The 22026-nt window shown below is 47.1% G+C and overlaps 1 non-coding gene across 1 annotated transcript; it reads left to right on the top strand.

Moving 5' to 3' along the window:
- Positions 1-19314: 19314 nt before the first annotated feature.
- trnag-ucc (transfer RNA glycine (anticodon UCC)) lies at positions 19315-19386 on the top strand. The gene has a single exon. It is a non-coding gene; the product is annotated as a tRNA-Gly (tRNA).
- Positions 19387-22026: the final 2640 nt, after the last annotated feature.

The following is a 22026-nucleotide window of genomic DNA, read 5'->3' on the forward strand; positions in this document are numbered from 1 at the left end:
AATCTCCGTGAGACTCAGTACCATTCCATATGTGTAATCCTCACGACGTCAGTTTAATTTCTGAATCTGTCTATTTCTATGTCTCCTGTAGCTCCTCGGAATTCCTGACTTAGCAGTGGGAGGGGAGATTGAAGTCTTTAAAGAACATCTCCTCCCATGTGGTTGAAGATGCCCTCTAATGCATCGTATCCACGTCCTGCACCTCTGTCCTCGAGCCCCACCCCTCCAACCGCAACAAGGACAGAACCCCACTGGCCGTCACCTTCTACCCCACCAAACTCTGTATAAATTGCATCATCTGCCGACATTTCCACCACCTCCAAATGGACCCCACCACCAGGGATATATTTCCCTCCTCACTCCTACCCGCTTTGTGCAAAGACCATTCCCTCCGTGACTACCTGGTCAGGTCCATACCTCCTAACAAGCCACCCTTCCCTCCTGGCCCGCTCCCCTGTTACCACAGGAATTAAACCTCAGCCCACACCTCCCCCCTCACCTCTGTCCAAGGCACCAAAGCAGCTTTCCACATACATCAAAATTTCACCTCCACTTCCACACAGATCATTTATTGTATCTGTTGTTCCTGATGCAGTCTCCCCTACGTTGGGGAGACTGGACGTCTCTTAGCAGAGCCCTTTAGAGAACATCTCTAGGACACCCACACCAATCAACCCCACCGCCACGTGGTCAAACATTTCAACTTCCCCTCCCACTCTGCTGATGACATGCAGGTCCTGGGCCTCCTCCATCTCCACTCCCTTACCTCTCGAAGCCTGGAGGAAAAACACCTTATCTTCCGCCGTGGGACCCTCCAACCCCAGGGTATCAATGTGGGCTTCACCAGTTTCCTTATTTCCCCTCTCACCACCTTACCCCCAGTTCCAACCTTCCAGCTCAGCACCGCTCTCATGACCTCTCTCACCTGTCAATCTTCCTTCCCACCTATCTGCTTCACCCTTCTCCCCAACCTATCACCTTTGACCCCACCTCCATCCACCTATTGCACTCTTAGCTACCTTCTCCCCAGCCCCACCCCCTCCCATTTATCTCTCCACTCCGAAGTTCCCAGCTTCATTCCTGATGAAGGGCTTTTGCCCGAACATCGATTTTCCTGCTCCTCGGATGCTGCCTGACCTGCTGTGCTTTTCCAGCAACACACTCTCAACTCTGATCTCCAGCATCTGTAGACCTCACTGTCTCCTAAATGTGAGATGTTGCATTCTGCTGAGGTGAACCAGGGCAGGACTTATACAGTTAATGGGAGGGTCTTGGGCAGTGTTGCTGAACAAAGAGACCCAGGGGTACAGCTGCATAGTTCCTTGATAGTGCAGTTGCATGGCAACAGGGTGGTGATTCAGGCACTTGGTACACTAGCTTTTATTGGTCAGTGCATTGAGTATAGGAGTTGGGACATCACATTGTACAGGACAATGATAGGGTGACTATTAGAATACTGTTATCAATTCAAATCTCCCTGCTGTTGGAAAGTATTATTCAACTTTAAAGGGTTCGGAAAAGTTTTATAAGGATGTTGCCAGGACTGGGGGTTTGTGCCATAGGGAGTGGGTGAAAAGACTGGGGCTTTACTCCCTGAAGCATTGCAGGCTGAGGGGTGACCCCATAGAGGTTTAGAAAATCATGAGGAGCATGGATATAGTGAATAGTCATTATCTTTTTCCAAAGGTAGGGGAGTACAAAGCTACATAGCACAGGTTTAAGGTGAGAGGAGAAAGATTTTTGCGACAGACTAATATTTAACCAGGCGTGATTTAAAGACTGGAATCTAATCGAGGTTATCGGGGTGGTTTATACGCAGAGAGACTGATAACTGGGAGTGAGTTGCAGGCAGGAATCTAATCGAAGGTATGGGGGTGGTTTATATACAGAGAGACAGATACCTAGGAGTACGTTACAAACTGGAATGTAATTGAGGGACTCAAGGTGGTTTTTATACAGTGTAACAGTTACCCGGGAGTCAGTTTTTGAGATGATAGAAATTACAGAAACATTCCATAAGAAACGAGACCATTCAGCCCATTGAGTCTGCTCCACCATTCAATCATGGCTGATAGGTTTCTCAACCTCATTCTCCCCCTTTCTCCCTGTTACCCTTGATACTCAGGAACCTATCGATCTCAGTCTTCAATATACTCAGTGAGCTGGGTCTCCCCAACCTTCAGTGGGAATGAATTCCACAGATTCCCCACTCTCTGGCTCAACAAGTTTCTCCTTATCTCTGTTCGAAGAGCTCTTCCCTTTACTCTAAGGCTGTGCCATTGGGTCCCAGTCTCTCCGACCAAATGGAAACATCTTCCCAACATCCGCTCTGTCCAGGCCATTCAGTATTCTGGAAGTTTCTATTAGATCCCCCATCCCCTCATCCTTCTGAACTCGATTGAGGATAGACCCAGAGTCCTCACACATTCCTCATGTGTTAAGCTTATCATCACTGGGACCGTTTTGGTTAACCTCCTCTGAACACGTTCCAGGGTCAGTACATCCTTCCTGAGATATGGGGCCCAAAACTGTGTACAATTCTCCAAATGTGGTCTGACCCGAGCTTTATAGAGCCTCAGAAATACATCCCTGCTTTTATAATCAAGTGCTCTCAAAATAAATACCATCATTGCATTTACCTTCCTAACTACTGACTCAACCTGCAGGTTTACCTTGAGAGAATCCTGGACGGGAACTCCCAAGTCTCTCTGCATTTCAGATTTCTGAATTTTCTCCCCAATTAGAACACCATGCCTCTCTGCGTCTATTCCTCCGACCCTTTGCAGTTTAATAACCTCCTTCCTACAGGAGGGTGAACATGATGGTATGCAGTCCTCCAAATGTGGCCTCACCAAATGTCTTGTACAGCTGTAACATGACGTCCCAACTCCTGGGCTCAGTGCTCTGCCCGATAAAGGCAAGCCTGCCCAATGCCCCCTTCACCACCCTGTGACCCTGCTTACCTGTGACCACCACTTTCAAGGAACTATGTACCTGCCCCCCCTTGGTCTCTCTGTTCAACAACACTCCCCAGGGCACTACCATTAACTGTGTAAGTCCTGCATGTACACACTCTCTCACTCGCACATGCACAATTCACTTGTGTGAGCACACTCGCAATCTCTCTCTCACATGTACACTCTCTCTAGCAAGTCTCCAATTATTGATGCCCATGTAACTGTTCTCTGATATACTTCTTACACGGATTGGTTCCCTACTCACATTTGTTCATTTTGTGGTGCACTGAACTAAAACTCCTTTTTATTGATTCCCTGTCCCTATTCTCCCATTTTGACTTGCTCTGCTCCAATTCTCTAATTTATTGCCACTCCCACTAATTTTCTAATGTAATGGCACTGTGTACCAAATCCATCTACTGATGCCCCACTAAGTTCTCCCATTTACTCATACCCCGATACTCATTCTTCCATTTACTGATGCCCAGCCCAACTCTACCATTTAGAGGTGCCCTACTCTAATTCACCCATTTACTGGTGCCAGGCCCCAATTCTCTCATTTAGTCCCACTGTGCACCACGTCTTCCATTTAGTGTTTGCCTGCAACAAATCTCCCATGTCAGCTTCCACTACCAGTATTCTCTAATTATGGCCTGCCCTGTATCAAGTCTCTAAATTACTTTATTGCTGCACTGCACCAATTCTCCCACTTTATGCTGCCCTGCACCGATTCTCCCATTTAGTGCTACCGTCCACTGATTCTTCCATTCAATGCTCCCCTGCACCAATTCTCCCACTTTATGCTGTCCTGCACCGATTCTCCCATTTAGCTCTACATTGCATCAATCCTGTGGCAGTGGCTCATAATGCAGGGTCTAAATTGAGGGTGTGTCGCATGATTAATGGGTCAGTACTGAGATATTGGAGATCTATCACAGGATCAGTCCTGAGGGAGTGCTTCTTTGTCAGAGGGTCAATTTTGAGATTGTGCCTCATTGCATTGGGATCAGAATTGACGGTGGGCCAGTACTAATAGTGGAGCACACTGAGAGTGCCAGTGAGAATACCTCAGTATTGAACCAGAAACATGGCTCAGGGATGGACAGGACTGGCAACTTAATGTTCCAGGATACAAATGGTACAGAAAGGATAGAAAAGGAGGCAAGAGAGGAGGAGGAGTGGTGTTTTTGATAAAGGATGGTGTAACAGCTGTACTTCGGGAAGATATTCCTGGAAATATATCCAGGGAGGTTACTTGGGTGGAATTAAGAAATAAGAAAGAGATGACGACTTTATTGGAATTTTATTATAGACCCCCTAATAGTCAGCGGGACATTAAGAAATAAGTTTGTAAGGAAATTTCAGCTATCTGTAAGAATAATAGGGTGGTTATGGTCGGGGATTTTAACTTTCTAAACTGGGACTGGGACAGCCAAAGTGTTAGGGGTTCAGATGGAGAGGAATTTGTTATTTGTGCACAAGAACATTTTCTGATTCAGTCTGTGGATGGATGTACAAGAGAAGGTGCAAAACCTGACCTACTACTGCAAAATAGGGCAGGGCAGATGACTGAGGTGTCAGTGGGGGAGCAGTTTGGGACTAGCAACCCAGAAGTTTTAAAATAGTGATGGAAAAGGATAGACCAGATCGAAAAGTTGAATTTCTAAATTGGAGGAAGACTAATTTTGATGGTATAGGCAAGAACTTTCAAATGCTGATTGGAGTTGTGTGTGTGCGTTAGTGTGAGTGTTGGCAGACTCTTTCAAAAGTTGATTGGGGGCTGATGTTCACAGGTAAAGGGGCGGCTGGAAAATGGGAAGCCTTCAAAAATGAGACTACGAAAGTCCACAGACTTGTTGTAAAGGTGAAAGGAAAGGCTGGTAGGTGTAGGGAATAGAACATAGAACATAGAAACATCCAGCGCAGTACAGGCCCTTCGGCCCTCGATGTTGCGCCGATCCAAGCCCACCTAACCTACACTAACCCACTATCCTCCATATGCCTATCCAATGCCCGTTTAAATGCCCATAAAGAGGGAGAGTCCACCACTGCTACTGGCAGGGCATTCCATGAACTCACGACTCGCTGAGTAAAGAATCTACCCCTAATATCTGTTGTTGTGGTTCTGTTCGCCGAGCTGGGAATTTGTGTTGCAGACATTGCGTCCTCTGTCTAGGTGACATCCTTAGTGTTTGGGAGCGTCCTCAGAAGCGCTTCACAGGAGGATCCCAAACACTGAGGCTGTCACCGAGACAGGGGACGGAACGTCTGCAACACAAATTCCCAGCTCAGCGAACAGAACCACAACAACGAACACCCGAACTACAAATCTTCTCCCAAACTTTGAACCCTAACATCTGTCCTATACCTACCACCCCTTAATTTAAAGCTATGTCCCCTTGTAACAGCTGACTCCATATGTGGAAAAAGGTTCTCATGGTCAACCCTATCTAAACCCCTAAACATCTTGTACACCTCTATCAAGTCACCCCTAAACCTTCTTTTCTCCAATGAAAACAGCCCCAAGTGCCTCAGCCTTTCCTGATACGATCTTCCTCCCATACCAGGCAACATCCTGGTAAACCTCTTCTGCACCCGTTCCAGTGCCTCCACATCCTTCCTATAGTATGGCGACCAAAACTGCACACAATACTCCAGATGCAGCCGCACCAGAGTCTTATACAACTGCAACATGACCTCAGGACTCCAGAACTCAATTCCTCTACCAATAAAAGCCAGTACACCATATGCCTTCTTCACCGCACTATTTACCTGGTTGGCAACTTTCAGAGATCTGTGTACATGGACACCAAGATCCCTCTGCTCATCCATACTACCAAGTATCTGACCATTAGTCCAGTACCCCATCTTTTTGTTACTCATACCAAAGTGAATCACCTCACACTTACCCACATTGAACTCCATTTGCTACCTTTCTGCCCAGCTCTGCAGCTTATCTATATCCCGCTGTAACCTGACACATCCTTCCTCACTGTCAACAACTCCACCGACTTTCGTATCATCCGCAAACTTGCTCACCCAACCTTCTAACCCTTCCTCCAGGTCATTTATAAAAATGACAAACAGCAATGGTCCCAAAACAGATCCTTGTGGAACACTGTGAGTAACTGCACTCCAAGATGAACCTTTACCATCAACTACTACCCTCTGTCTTCTTCCAGCCAGCCAATTCCTAATCCAAACCTCCAACTCACCCTCAATGCCATACCTCTGTATTTTTTGCAGTAGCCTACCATGGGGAACCTTATCAAATGCCTTACTAAAATCCATATACACCACATCTACCGCTTTACCCTCGTCCACTTCCTTGGTCACCTTCTCAAAGAATTCAATAAGGTTTGTGAGGCACGATCTGCCCTTCACAAAACCATGCTGACTATCCTTGATCACATTATTCCTATCCAGATGTTCATAAATCCTATCCCTTACAATTCTCTCTAAACCTTTGCCCACAACAGAAGTGAGACTCACTGGCCTATAGTTACTCGGGTTATCCCTACTCCCCTTCTTGAACATGGGAACCACATTCGCTATCCTCCAGTCTTCCAGCACTATTCCTGTCGACAACGATGACATAAAAATCAAGGCCAATGGCTCCGCTATCTCCTCCCTAGCTTCCCAGAGGATCCTAGGATAAATGCCATCAGGCCCAGGGGACTTATCTATTTGCACCCTTTCCAGAATTTCCAACACCTCTTCCCTACATACCTCAAAGCTGTCCATTCTACTTAATTGTGACTCAGTATTCACATCGGCAACAATGTCCTGTTCCTGAGTGAATACTGATGAAAAGTATTCATTCAGTGTCTCCCCAATCTCTTCAGCCTCCACATGCAACTTTCCACTACTATCCTTGACTGGACCTATTCCTACCCTAGTCATTCTTTTATTCCTGACATACCTATAGAAAGCCTTTGGGTTTTCCCTAATCCTACCAACTAAGGACTTTTCATATCCCCTCCTCGCTGCTCTTAGCTCTCTCTTCAGGTCCTTCCTGGCGACCTTATAACTCTCAATTGCCCCAATTGAACCTTCATGCCTCATCTTTACATAGACAGCCCTCTTCCATTTAACAAGGGATTCCAATTCCTTATTAAACCACGGCTCCCTCACACGACCCTTTCCTCCCTGCCTGACAGGTACATACTTATCAAGGACACTCAATAGTTGCTCCTTGAACAAGCTCCACATATCAATTGCCCCCTTGCCTTGAAGCCTACTTTTCCAAGCCACGCATCCTAAGTCGTGCCTCACCGCATCATAATTTCCCTGCCCCCAGCTATAACTCTTGCCCTGCAATGCACACTTATCCCTCTCCATCACTTGAGTAAAAGTCACCGAATTGTGGTCACTGTCCCCAAAGTGCTCACCTACCTCCAATTCTAACAACTGGCCTGGTTCGTTACCCAGAACCAAATCCAGTATGGCCTCACCTCTTGTTGGCCTGTCTACATACAATGCTGGGTGTTGAGAGAAATTGAGGTTTTGGTTTAGACAAAGAAGGAAGCACAGGTCAGGTAGAGACAGGAGAGACTGAGTCAATCCTTAGATGGTTTCAAAGACAGTATGAGCATACACAAGAGGGAAATCAGAGGACAAAAAGCGGACATGAGATAGCTTTGGCAAATAGGGTGAAGGAGAATCCAAAGGGTTTTTACAAATACATTAAGGACAAAAGGGTAACTAGGGAGAGAATAGGGCCCCTCAAAAATCAGCAAGGCGGCCTTTGTGTGGAACAGGATGTACATGTATTCCAAAAGGCAAGGACTGATTAGAGATAGTCAGCATGGCTTTGTGTGTAGGAAATCATGTCTCACAACTTGATTGGGTTTTTTTGAAGGAGTAACAAAAAGGATGGATGAGGGTAGAGTGGTGGATGTGATCTATATCGACTTCAGTAAGGCGTTTGACAAGGTTCCCCATGGGAGACTGGTTAGCAATCTCATGGCACACAGGGAGAATTAGTCATGGTATATAGAACTGGCTCAAAGATAGAAGACAGAGGGTGGTGGTGGATGATTATTTTTCAGACTGGAGGCCTGTGACCAGTGGAGTGCCACAAGGATCAGTGTTGATTCCACTACTTTTCATCAGAAGCATAAGAGGTATAGTTAGTAAGTTTGCAGATGACACCAAAATTAGAGGTGGACTGGACAGTGAAGAAGGTTACCTTAGATTACAATAGGATCATTTGGGCTAATGGGCCGGGAAGTGGCAGATGGAGGTTAATTGAGATGAATGTGAGGTGCTGTGTTTTGGGAAAGTAAATCTTAGCAGGACTTATACACTTAATGGTAAGGTCCTAGGGAGTGTTGCTGATCAACGAGACCTTGGAGTGCAGGTTCACAGATCCTTGAAAGTAGAGTTGCAGGTAGATAGGATAGTGAAGGTGCGTTTGATATGCTTTCCTTTATTGGTCAGAGTATTGAGTACAGGAGTTGGGAGGTTATGTTGCAGCTGTACAGAACATTGGTCAGGCCACTGTTGGAATATTGCATGCAATTCTGGTCTCAGAAACAGGTTGTGAAACTTGAAAGGGTTCAGAAAAGTTTTATAAGGATGTTGCCAGGATTGGAGGGTTTGAGCTATAGGGAGAGGTTGAATAGGCTGGGGCTGTTTGCCCTGGAGCGTTGGAGGCTGAGGGGTGACTTTATAGAGGTTTATAAAATCATAAGCAGCATGGGTCGGGTAAATATTCAAGGTCTTTTCCCTGGGGTGGGGTTGTACAGAACTAGAGTGCACAAGTTTAGGGTGAGAGGGGAAAGATTATAAAAGAGACCAAACGGGCAACTTTTTCACAGAGAGAGAGAGAGAGAGACCAATCCATTCTCGAGAGCAGGAGGAAGCTGAGCAGAGAGATGGAGAGGGGGATAGGGACAGGGAGAGAGAGAGAGAGGTGGGGGAGAAGAGAGAGAATGAGAGAGGGAGAGATGGAAGGAGTGAAGGAGAAAGAGAGAGAGTGTGAGGGAAGGAGGGAGAGAGGGAGAGAAGCAGCTGGAGGGGGCAGGTTAAACACGAAGGGAGGGACAAGATCCAGGCTCTGCGACTGACTCCCTTCCATCGAGTCACTGCATCGAGTCTCAGAAAATAAACCCTTGGGGTGGGGGGGGGTCAGTCAGAAAGCATTGACCCCCTGGGTCCCAGTGAAATCTGTTCCCATTCTCTGGGTTTAAAACCAGGGGGAAGTGCTGATAAAATGGGGAGCTTTGGGAAGTCACTCAGTGATGGGATTTTGTTTGGTTTTCTTGTTTTTTGATTCAAAAGATCTTGGTTTTGATTTAATCAACTCCCATCTCCCTGTCTCCCTCCCTCACCTCGCCAACCCTGGGATTTTCTCTCTCTGTGTCTGTCCCCGTTTCTCTGTCCCTAATCTTGTTTGTGTTCTCTCCTCACCTCGGTCTCTCTCTCTCTCTCTCTCTCTCTCTCTCTCTCTATCTGTCTCTATGCCCCCACTCCTCCCTCCCTGTCCTCCTGTCCCTGAGAATGATTTGGATTCACTACCATGTGGTGCTGCACATGTCATTAATACAGTGGGATCTTGCTGTGCCTTGGGTCTCCTGTTGTCGTCCAAACTGTGGGGATGGGGTGGGGCAGGGGGAAGCCTGGGGATTGGGATCTTGCTGTGCATGAAGACACACACAGTCGAATGGCCGGTCAGTCTCTGCACACACTCCCCGTGCCCCCCCAGCCCAGGGCCTTGGACACATTGAGGGGTGGGGGTGGTGAAGGAGGGTGGGGGAATTGTACACAATGGAGACACAGCGGGAGCTTTTATACAGAGATGGGGGAAGTATGGATAGAAGGAACAGTTTGGTGTGGCGGGGTAAATAAAGGTGCACAGGGGGAAAGGGGCAATTAGATTGGGGAAGGAGGGGAAGTGGGGAGGGCTAGAAAATTCCAGGCGGGTGGGAAATTGTGGGTGGAGTCATAAATTAGCCGGTGTCAGGGTGTTACAGGGGAATGGGGCAATAAACGTAGGGGGAACAGAAAATTGGGGAAGGGCCCAATAGTTGGGTGAGGGGGCAATGGGCTCGAGATCCTGGGGAGGTGTTGGGGAAGAGACTGAACATCAGGAGAGGGGGTGGTGGGGATTGTGGGCAGGAACATAATTGGGGGGGAGGGGAAAGGGCACAATATTTGGGAGGGGGCAGGGACAATGTTTGAGGGGGTTTACATAAAGTCCCTGCCTCAGGGGTGGGAGTGGGGAGGGGGCCTGGAATCTTGCTGTGCAATGAGGCAGTCCCTCCACAGGTCAGTAATTGTCTGCACGCTCTCACTGTGTTCCCCCCCCCCACCATAAAGGGGTGGCTGGGGGAGGGGGTGTGGTCAAGAAGGAATGATGGGGGAGGGGCATTTGAGTAATGCTGCACAGGGGGACAAGGAGGGGGGGGTGAGACCGGGAGGAGCATTATTCGGACGGGAGGGCAAAATATATGAGGGAAGAGCAATATTGGGGGCGGGGCGATAGACAGGGGGCAGGAATTACAGGAATGTAAAATCTGGGGGAGGGGCAAATTTGTCTGTTGGGGGGAAGTCTTTGAGTGGGTAGTTTGTGGAGGGGAACAAAGCTACACTGGGAGGGGGCAATTAGACTGGGGCTGGGCATAGTGGGTGACGGGGGGGTGTCTGACAAATTGGGACAGACACAACAGCCTGGGATGGGGACAAAATGTGGGGTCAGCAAATAATTAGGGGGAATATTTGGGGCAAACTGGGGACTAGGGGGTATCAGGCAAAGCCCCTTTCTCAGTGAGATTGGCGGGTGGGAGAGAGTGACAGGGAATAGCTGGAGAGTGGGATCGTGCTGTGCCCATCCGTGGTCAATCAAAAGGCCAGTGAGTGTCTCCACACGCTCACTGTGTGGGGCACGGTGGGCTATCAGGGATGAGTGGTCTCTGCCAGAAGGGAGAATCAACAAGGGGGCCATTCACGGGCAGGCCACAGGGCAGTTAATGGAAGGAGGGATAGACACGATGGGCTGAATATCCTCCTCCTGGGCATTGAGGGGTCAGGGATTCTGGGATCTTGCTGTGCACAGAGGGGCACAATTACAGACCAGTCATCCCACACAGACTCACTTACCCCCAGCCTGGTGGGTGGTGGCAGTCAGCGAAGGGGGTATATAGGACACAGCAGGGAGTTTATGGGCATGGGGGTAGTGGAGGGAGAGGTTCGGGGAGCAATGACAGAGGGTAAGGGGGAAAGAGACAAAAGGGGGAAGGGCAAAGTCAGGGGGAGGGCAACTGTCTGGGGGGAGGGTAAAGAGATAGAGGGAGACACACACACAGAGACAGAGAGAGGGAGAGGGAGAGATACACACACACAGTCTCAGAGAGAGAGAGAGAGAGGGAGAGATACACACACAGTCTCAGAGAGAGAGAGAGGGAGGGAGAGATACACACACAGTCTCAGAGAGAGGGAGAGGGAGAGATACACACACACAGTCTCAGAGAGAGAGAGAGAGAGGGAGAGATACACACACACAGTCTCAGAGAGAGGGAGAGAGAGAGACACACCCACAGTCTCAGAGAGAGAGAGGGAGATACACACACACACAGTCTCAGAGAGAGAGAGAGAGAGGGAGAGATACACACACACAGTCTCAGAGAGAGAGAGAGAGAGAGGGAGAGATACACACACACACAGTCTCAGAGAGAGAGAGAGAGGGAGAGATACACGCACACACAGTCTCAGAGAGAGAGAGAGAGGGAGAGATACACACACAGTCTCAGACAGAGAGAGGGAGGGAAAGAGAGAGAAACAGTCTCAGAGAGAGAGGAAGAGACACACCCACAGTCTTACAGAGAGAGAGGGAGAGATACACCCACAGTCTCAGTCTCCGATGAAGCACTGGTGAGATTTCCCACCTCTCTATTTATAGCTGCTCGTTTCTGAGAAGCATGGCATTCTAACCAGAACTCGATCAATAAAAACATCGATTTAAATCCTATCTACCTTCGCTTGAAAAAAAAGAACCAGCAATGACATCACTCACCTTAAGAAACCAAGACCAATAAATAGAGAGGGGGGACATACCACCAGCGCTTCACTGGGGACTCTCACTGATGATGTTACCCAGTACGGTGACAAAACATCTGAAAACATGGCTTCCAGCTCAGTGAGCTAACTTACATACTTAGGACAATGGCTGACTGAGCCAGGTTTAAATACCCTCAGGTTCTGTCACTCAAACCCGAGTTCATCCAGTCAGCTCCCAGCTCCCTCCACCTGGAACACACCTCCCCCAGGTATGGGACACACCAACAACCATTTGGGGGATTAGAGGGGGGTGTGGGAGAAAGCAGCAGCTCAATGGTTTAGCCCAGGTTTGTCCCTGTCCTTCCCCCACCCCCACTGGACCCAGTTTTGGAATACACACAGACACAAAGCTGCACTTTCACACCCAGAACAGGCACAGCACCTGCTACAATCCAAATGGACACAAGAATTTTACACAAATCAATGAAACTAAAATGAACGAGTGAAGGTAGCAAGGTTGCTGAGCTTGGGTTTGACCTAAATCAGTTTGACGAGGTAAAAACAATGACTACAGATGTTGGAAACCAGATTCTGGATTAGAGTGATGCTGGAAAAGCACAGCTACCTGAACTGCTGTATTTTTCCAGCACCACTCTAACCCAAATGAGTTTAAACCTGTTAGACGACTGAACACAGTGTATTTCCAATGGAACATCAGCAGGGTGATACAAATGAACAGGGGGGTATCGGCAGGGGAGAAGGAACATGGAACAGAGCTCAGGCCAGTGAGAGGACAGCTGACCATCTGATACTGACCTATAGCAGCTTGGCACTCTGCATCTGTCCCCATCAAATCCTGAGGGTTGTCCTTGAATATATTATACAGGCTTAGAAAGATAAAACAATCCAAACTCTTATCCGTTTCTGTTTCTTTTATTTATTGTTTGGATTGATTTGGACAGGGACCAGGGACTGAAGTTTAGAGATAATGGAATGAACAGGCACAGGAGCAAATTATCCCAGAGAAAAAGAAATCTGCTGCTTGTGCAGTGGCATGGCATGGCCAACAGAGGGTGGCATTGTATCACTTTAAACACAAGAGGGACAGACACAGACAGACTCAGGGACAGAGAGAGAGGCTGAGATGAGGTGCCAGTGCTCTACCCAGCAGAGAGATCTCCACTGTCCGAGCTTGACACTGAGCTATTCTACTGACCTGAGAAACTGGGTCTGCTTCAGTTGGGGATAGGGCTGTTGTTTGTTGTGTTCTTGATCAAATCCCCCATGCATGGGATTGATGGAGATGATGGGAAGGTGGGTACAGTGGGATTCGTATTGAGAGTTGTCCTTCCCCTGGTCAGGATGGACTCAGTGCCCATGAAGAGAGTCTGTATCTGTTAGAATTGGGGATGGTTCACTGACAGCAGAGGACACACCGTTTGTCAGTGTGGATTGGATCAGTCTCATTGGAGAGAAATATGAATCTGACAGATATGACAAAGAGTAAGATCATAGAATTCTGTCCATTCTCTATTTCTCTCTGACCCCTCAGTCTGTTATGCACCTTACGGCCTCAAAGATTTGTCTCTCAGTCAGAATATTGAGAAACAGAACAAAATTAAATGTTAAAAATGGTGTTAAAATGTTTCAGACTATTTAAAACTTTCCCGTGGATTTTCCACAAGCAAAATGCCCCCCATGTAATTTTCACACAGCAAGATCCCAATAATACCAGCACTTTCCAAATCCAGTTTCTGATCATGAGTCTCTCTCTGTCTGTCTCTCCCTGCCTGGAATCCCACATCCTGTCCTCCACACCCCTCCCCATTAAAATGACGACAAGTCACAGGGTGGGCTATTGATGCACAGTGCGATCCCACAGGGTAGTCCCCTTCGTGCTCCACAATGTGCTCAAATCCCATTTTACATCCGACAGGAGGCTGTGGATTTCTTTGGGAATTTTGTTTAAGGAATCACCTCATCCATCCCAGGATTTAATTTTGTGCATGGTACTTTCTAGAAGGAAGTGATTGGAACTGGGCGGTGATGGGATATTGGAGAGCCCCATTCTTTCCCCCCTCTCCCAGATCCTGTCTCCCTTTCCCAGACCAGCTACAAAGACACATCTTATCCCTCTATTCCTCCCTCCTTCCCACTCTCTCTCTCGCTGTGGATCTTGTGTTCTTTTACCCCTTTGTCTCAAAAACAATCACCTTGTGCTGTGAAATATTTCCATCTCCCCCACTTCAAATACCCACGAGTCACATTGCTGTGTGTGGGACAGTTTTATCTGTTTGAAAAACCAACAAAAGAAGCTGGAGAGGGTGTGAGAGAGGGGAGAGAGAGAGAGAGAGAGAGAGAGAGAGAGAGAGAGACCCCCTCCCAGATACTCAGGGATTGGGCCAACCTGGGTCTTATTTATGGGATTATCACATTTGGTCACCCTTCTTGCAATGTAGGCCACTCTGCAGGTGGTTTGAGATACAGCAAGATCCCACAGGTAGTATTACTCTGATATTAGAACAAGTCTTTGGATAGAGTTTCTCATTTAAGATTTTAATTCCCTCCTTGGAGAGTCCTGTCTGTTAGACACTCACTGGGGATGGATGTGTTTGTGTCAAATCCCAGGCCCTGGTTATTTTAACCCCAGGCTTCAAACCTGTTTAAAAAACAACAGGGCCCCAGTTAACCAGATGCCCCTAAAACCCAGGATTCCCCAGAGGAGATTAAACCTCGGGGTAAATAAACACACAACTTACGTGGGCCCCCACAGGGTGCAGCCTGTTGACCAGGCCTCAGGCCTCAGGCCCGTGTCCCCTCTGGAGAAAGCACTTGTTCAAAGGTCTCCTGATCCCAAAGTTTCTCTCTTAGAATCTTCAAGGGCCCAGCAAGATCCCTTGGGAGGAAAGAGACAGCATTAGTTGAAAAGCAAAGGAGGAAACTCATACAGAGTAATAGCACAGCAAGATCCCAGATTTTCCTCCCTCAGTGACACAGACAATCTCTCAGCAACATCCAAACACAACCATATTGGGAAATGAGCTGCGTTTTCATGCTAAAGCCTTGGAGAAATTTGAAATGATGGATTTGCTGATTAAAACACTCACTGCCTGCAGTGACAGCATTGGGGCAGCTGGTGCACCGCAAGATCCCACATGCAACAATGCAGCAGCAGCTAATTCCCCCCTCTGTGATGCTGCTTCAGTTTCATTATTTCCTGTCACTCCAGAATCAAACATTGCAGCGATTTCACAATCTCAAAACACCTCTCCCTCTCTCTCCCCTTCTGTTTCCCCGACTCTCTCATTTTTCACTCGATCCCTTTCACTGTTGAATTTTCTCATCCAGCCCTCTCTATAACCCACATTACTCTGACTTTATGACAAATCATTCGAGAGGGTCACATCATTTGGGTTTTAATTTCCCCCTCAGGGAATCCTGCCTCTCAGATCCTGGGGATTGACAAACTTTAACCCCAGGCTTCAAACCTGTTTTAAAAATGACAGGGCCACAATCCGCCAGGAGCCAGTTACCCAGAGGCCTCTAAAACCCAGGGTCCCCGACAGAGGAGATTAAACCTCGGGGTAAATAAACACACAACTTACGTGGGCCCCCACGCGGTGCAGCCTGTCGACCAGGCCTCAGGCCTCAGTCCTGTGCTCCCCCTCTGGAGGTTGTTCTTTCCTGGCCTCGAACATTTTGGATCTTCACGTTGCAGATTTCCAAAGAAAGTTCCTCGGGATAAAAGGGAGAAAAGATGAGTTGAAAGGGAGAGCGAGAGCATTTTGAAGGCAAGTTACACAGCATGATCCCAGGTTTAAAAGCACCCCCTGCCCATCCCCAATGTATTAATGTATCTAACACAGTCAGAAGTTAGGGTGGAACATGGTGTGGGAGCAGATCTTCCCAGGGATTGGAGGAGGATAGTGAGGAAAAGGCATCAGATTCTTACACTCTGCAGTGACCTGGGATCAATTGCCTTTTCCTGAAAACAGTTCCCAACTTGTATGTGCCTGTAGCTCCCTCCAGTCTGAAACCCTCATTACCCTCTATCCTGTCTCTGAGCCAATGGCATATTCATTCTGTTACTGACCCTTCAGTCCCAGAAGCACCAATTTTTCTCACCCTTCCAATTGGAGACCTTCTCTCATCCACGTGAAGGAAGTGGACCCTGTCAATTCCATTTACACTGTCTCCCATCAATCTCCATAGTATCCATATCACAGAGGTTAGACAGTGTTCCCAGCAAACACTCCCAGGGCAGAGGGAGCACAGGGTTCCATACAACGTAAAGCTCCCATTAAACTGTCCCCATTTAAATCCCCAGGGCAGGTAGAGAATGGGGTCAGATACAGAGTAAATCTCCCTCTACACTGCAGCATTTCAAATTTCCAGGCCATTTTGAGCTTGGCGTCAGGTACTGATTAAATCTCCCACTTCCCCCATCCTGTTCACATCAAACTCAATCAGGATAGCTCCATCACTGGGTTAGATACAGAGGATGTGTATGTTTGGATTTCAGCCCCAATCCAGTTGGTGATGATCACGGCCTTGTTAAGAGTGTTTGGGAATGGGGAGGGAGCTGCTAGCAGGGTGATGGTGGGATAGTGGTGAGCTGAGCTGCCTTCCAAGCAGTTGACCCGGGTTCAGTTCCCAGCCATCACAGTGTTGTGGTTTGTAAGCAGGCTTTTAAGGGAAAGGCACTGGGATAAAACCCAAACATGAATGGAAAAACGGATCTGTAAGATTGCTCCTTGCTTTTCCTGGCGATGGTTCCTGTGAATTACAGTGTGGAACCGGGCAGCATTGCTCGGCATCTCGGAAGCTTTCCCCTCTGCTGCTTCCCATTTCTTATTGAAATATTGGGTACAGCACAAGGATGGGTTTGTTTTGTTCGAAAATGGAGAGACTGCTCCTGTCAGGAACCTGAAACAATTACAGAAGCCGCTGGAAACGCTGAACAGTTCCAACAGCTTCTGTAGTGGTGGGGAGGGAGGGTTAATGTGTCAAATCTATACAAGGATAAACTGAACTCCAGCCACAAAACAATCAGAAATCCTGTCTCTGCAAACATCCTTGTAAATCTTTTATGAATCTTTACAAGTTTCACCCCATTCTCCCAATAGCAGAAAGACGAGAATTATGTGGTTTATGGAATGTTACTATATCCGAACAGTTACTGTTTATAGTTAAATAATGTTCATTTAGTTCAGGTTTCCAATCGAGTTTGGTTTGTCCAATCTTTCTTCCTTATGTTTGTGTTCCAACGATAGTGTGGAGTAAAGTGTGTTTGATTCAAGCCTGGCAGTTTGACCAATCACATTGTAACGCCTTACACTTGCCTTCAGGAAATCAGGAAAAGGGGTCGAGACCATTTTCTTAAGGCAGAGGAGTTTGGTCTGGTTCATAACATCCACAATGTCATCAATCCATGTCCCTCCAGCCCTGAGCAATAATGTTTACAGATTAATGGAGGATACACAGATACATTAATCGGTATTATCTTGGACAGGAGTCATTTGGGAATGACATTCCCCAGACCATCAACTCTCAGCTCGGCCAAGGATAAAGGCCAGGAATCCGGCCCAATTGGGAAACAGCCCATTTCCCGGGAGACTGAGAGGTCACTAACAGAGCGGGAGCTGGAGAGTCAGGAACAGAATAACAAGGACAGTCTGCTCTGTTCACTCACCCTTCACCCCCTCAGTGAATCCAGTGCCAGGAATGACTGCTATTAGTCAGACTGACAGAATGTGATCAGATACACACACTGTCCTTCCACATCATCAATATCGCCCAGCTCCCACCCTGTCTCAGCTCATCTGTCCCTCTGCCATCTTCAATATTTTAATCGGGGCAGCATTAAGCACCGTGCTTTGAGCTGAGCTGTCTTACCTTCTGTACTCTCTCTCTAAACGGCTCCAATTCCCCCCGATCCCTCTCCGGTTTAAGATGCTCCTTGACATCTGCCCCAATGAATGAGGTAGACCGTCAGCTGACCCAATATCCCCTTCGGTTGGTCAACATCTACTGTATTTAAAACAAGGAACTGCAGATCCTGGATCGCTAACAGATAACACAGAAATTACTGGCGGGATTTAGTAGGAGGGGTCTCATTTGTGGGAGAAATCCGAGTGAACCTCTAGAGTCCAGGGATTGTCCTTCAGAACTGAAGGGATCTGATGCTGATGCTGTCAGACCTGCTGAGCTCCCCCAGAAGTTTCTGTTTGTATTTCAGTCCCAATCCAATTGGTCCTGATCACGGCCTTGGGAATAGCTTGTCAATTACTGGGAAAGGGTTGGACATGTCTCCTTCTCAGCAGTTAACCCGGGCTCGAACCCCTGCCATCGCACTGTTGCACTTTGAAAGCAATCTTAAACGGAGAAAAACGCTGAGATGGAATGAATGAGATTAGCCTCTCCAAGGTTTCCCAAACATGGTCACATTAGGGGGACAGGGTGAGTCCCACCTGCTATTACATTCTCAGAGCTGGATTACAGGATTAGTGCTCATGTGTCTGACTGGGATAGTTCAGCTGAGACAAGATGCTCTGTAGAAATTTCCCAAGGTTCCTTCCAGAGCAGCTTCCAGACCCACGGCACGATCCTGTGGAATGCTGAACACAGCAGATACACGGGAACACCACCAGGTGACAATTCCACATCAAACCACTCCCCACCCTGGCTTGGAAAAACATCTCAGTCCCACAAGTGCCATTGGTTGGAAATCCTGGAGCTCCCTCCCTTAAATCATTGTGGGTTTATCTGTCCCAAATAAATGGCAGCAGTTCAAGGCAATAACTCACCGTCACCTTCACCAGAGCAATTATATCTGAGCAATCCATGGGGACCCAGCGGCAATGACCCAAACAAATGACTGAATCACAAAATAAAGCTCAGTATTTGGGACCCGTGTGCTCCAGTGCTGAGTATCTGAATAAATTGGGTCGATATTCGCGAAAATTAAAAGGTGGTTTCATTGGAATATCTCAGATTGTGAAGAGGCTTGAGAGGGGAGATGCTGAGAAATTAATCCTGTGGGTCTGCGAATCTGAAACACAATAACACAGTCTCAGGAGTTGCTGGAAAAGCTCAGCAGGTCAGGCAGCATCTCTGCAGAGAAATCAGCGTTAATGTTACAGCATCCACAGTTCATTCGGGTTTGATTGCCACCCTCTCAGGGTAAGGGGCAGGTTATTTGGGACTGAGATGAGGAGACAGCACTTCACTCTAAGGCTCTGTCAGACCTGCTGAGATTCCCCAGTAATTTCTTGTTTGGATTTCAGCCCCAATCCAGTTGGTGATGATCACGGCCTTGTTAAGTGTGTTTGGGAATGGGCAGGGAGGTGCTAGCTGGGTGATGGTGGTATAGTGGTGAGCATAGCTGTTTTCCAAGCAGTGGGCCCGGGTTTGATTCCCGGCCATCGCAATGTTGCGGCTTTTAAATCGGTTTCTGAAGGAAAGCCACCGGGATATAACTGGATCTGTCAGAATGCTCCTGGCTTTTCCTGGCGATGGTTCCTGTGAATTGCAGTGTGGAACCGGGCAGCATTGCTCGGCATCTCGGAAGCTTTCCCCTCTGCTGCTTCCCATTTCTTATTGAAATATTGGTTGCAGCACAAGGATGGGTTTGTTTTGTTCGAAAAGTGAGAGACTGCTCCCGTCAGGAACCTGAAATAATTACAGAAGCCGCTGGAAACACTGAACAGTTCCAACAGCTTCTGTAGTGGTGGGGAGGGAGGATTAATGTGTCAAATCTACACAAGGATAAAATAAACTCCAGCCTCAAAACAGTCAGAGTTCCTAAGTTTTACAAACATCCGTATAGCATTTTTCTGAGCCATCAATTCCCCTTAAACCCTTCCAATGCTGAATAGCATCTTTCTGATTCTCACTTTGAGAGATGTCCCTCAGTGAGCTCCTCCACCATTCTTTCCATTTCACTGGGGACCCTCTATCCACAGTCTCCAATCAAATGACCTGAACTCAGACACACGGAGATCTTAAAGAGTGACACAATGAAGATAGGAAGTTGATTTCATTTCTGTTTCTGAGTCCAATCTTCACTCAGTGAGACAGAGTCAGGTATTCAAGGCTCCAACAAGAGCTGGATTCTGTTTCTGGTGATTGTCTTCATTCAGTGAGAAGGAGGGCCGTGGGCCGGAAGGAGCTCATCATTGTGTTTCGGGTTGTCTGCTCAGTCTGCAGCATTGCAGGCCGTGGGAGCAGGGCAGTGGGAAAGGTACCTCGTGTGGACTGCAATAGGACTTTCAACACATTGTTCCAGGCCAGTTACAGCTCCAGGAATTCTGAATGAGGATCGGAAAAATGCATTGATTGAAGGAGGAGGATCAGGGAAACAGGATAAAGCTGATGAGATCAGCAGGATTTCTCGATCTAACTCTGTGCTGTACTTTATTTTCTGCTTCATAAATCTACAATCCGGAGCTCAACCCACTCAGAGCAATATAAGCTCAGAAACAAATCATTCAGTCCAACACATCCATGCTGAACTGATATCCGATGTAAATCTCATTCTATTTCTCAGAATTTGCCCCATGTTCCTCTGAACCCTTTTTAATTCCTACACCCACCCAGATACCTTTTAAATGTTGTAATTGTACCAGCCTCCACTACTTCCTCTGGCAGCGCATGCACACAGTGCCCTCTGCGTGAAATATGTTCCCCTTCGGTCCCTTTTATGTTTCCCCTCTCAAATTTAATATATGCCATCTGCTTCTGGACTCCCCCACCACAGGGAAATCACCTTGTCTTTTTACCCTATTGAGGGTCATTCATGATTTTGTGAACATCTATAAGGTTACCCCTCAGCCACCAACGCTCCAGGGATAATAGCCTCAACCTATACAGTCTTACCCTCCAGCACAAACCCTCCAATCTTGGCAACATCCTTGTAAATCTTTTCTGAACCCTTTAAAGTTTCACAACACCCTTCTGATAGGAGGGTGTCCAGAATTGCACATTATATACCAAAAGTGGCCGAACCAATACTGTAACATGACCTCCCAACTCCTTTACACAACTAACTGACAAAAATGACAAATGCCTTCTTCACTATCCTATCGAAATGTTAGTCCACATTCAACGATCTATGAAGCTGCACTCCAGGTCCATTTGTTTAGCAATATCCCTAGTACCTTGTCCATTCAGTGTATAAGTCCTGCTTTCTTTTGCCTTTCCAAAATGCAGCATCTCACATTTATCTAAATTAATCTCCATCTGCCACCCCTCAGCCCACTGGCCCATCTGATCAAGATCCCATTGTACTCTGAGGTAACCATCTTCACTGTCCTCCAAACCTCCAAATTTACTGTCATCTGCAAACTTACTATCCATTCGTATGATGTTCACATCCAAAACTTTTTTATAAATGACAAAACAACAGTGGACCCAGCACCGATCCTTGTGGCACACCGCTGGTCACAGGCCTCCAGTCTGAAAAGCAACCCTCCCCCACCACCCTCTGTCTTCTACCTTCGAGCCAGTTCTCTACCCAAAGGGTAATTCTACTGACCCAACATAAAAGTTTGACAATATGACACCAGTCTCAAAAGTACAACAAGAATCTATTCCTGATGACAACAGGCGGGTCAGTTTGCCACCGGTGCTGTTTACACTTGGAATATACCTGGAGCAGAACAACACAAACCCAACTGGAGAGGGTGGCTCTGTATAAGGAGAGTCAGTGTGGAGTTAAAATTCAACAGATGTGATGAAATAAAATCAAAGATTAATGAAGGTAAGGCCCTCCAATCTGTTTCACAAATGATTACATAAGAGGCTGGATGAAAACTGACGTTATTCTAATAAATGGCTCAAGCTCACCATGGAGAATTAATGTGCTCGGACAGAAAAATGCTGAGTGATTATAAATTACTGCAAGTTGCAAACAGCAGAATTAAAATCCAACTTGTTTTTCTACTGTCAGGATGAATATTTTAATCATGTTGTTCCCTATATATGAATGATACAGATGGTCATTTATTATCGAGACAGAAAAAACAATCAATATTTTCTTTGACGTCTAACTTGGATTTGGAGAAGATAC

The sequence above is a fragment of the Chiloscyllium punctatum genome, chromosome 23 (genome assembly GCF_047496795.1).
Source record: "Chiloscyllium punctatum isolate Juve2018m chromosome 23, sChiPun1.3, whole genome shotgun sequence".
Classification (NCBI taxonomy): Eukaryota; Metazoa; Chordata; class Chondrichthyes; order Orectolobiformes; family Hemiscylliidae; genus Chiloscyllium; species Chiloscyllium punctatum.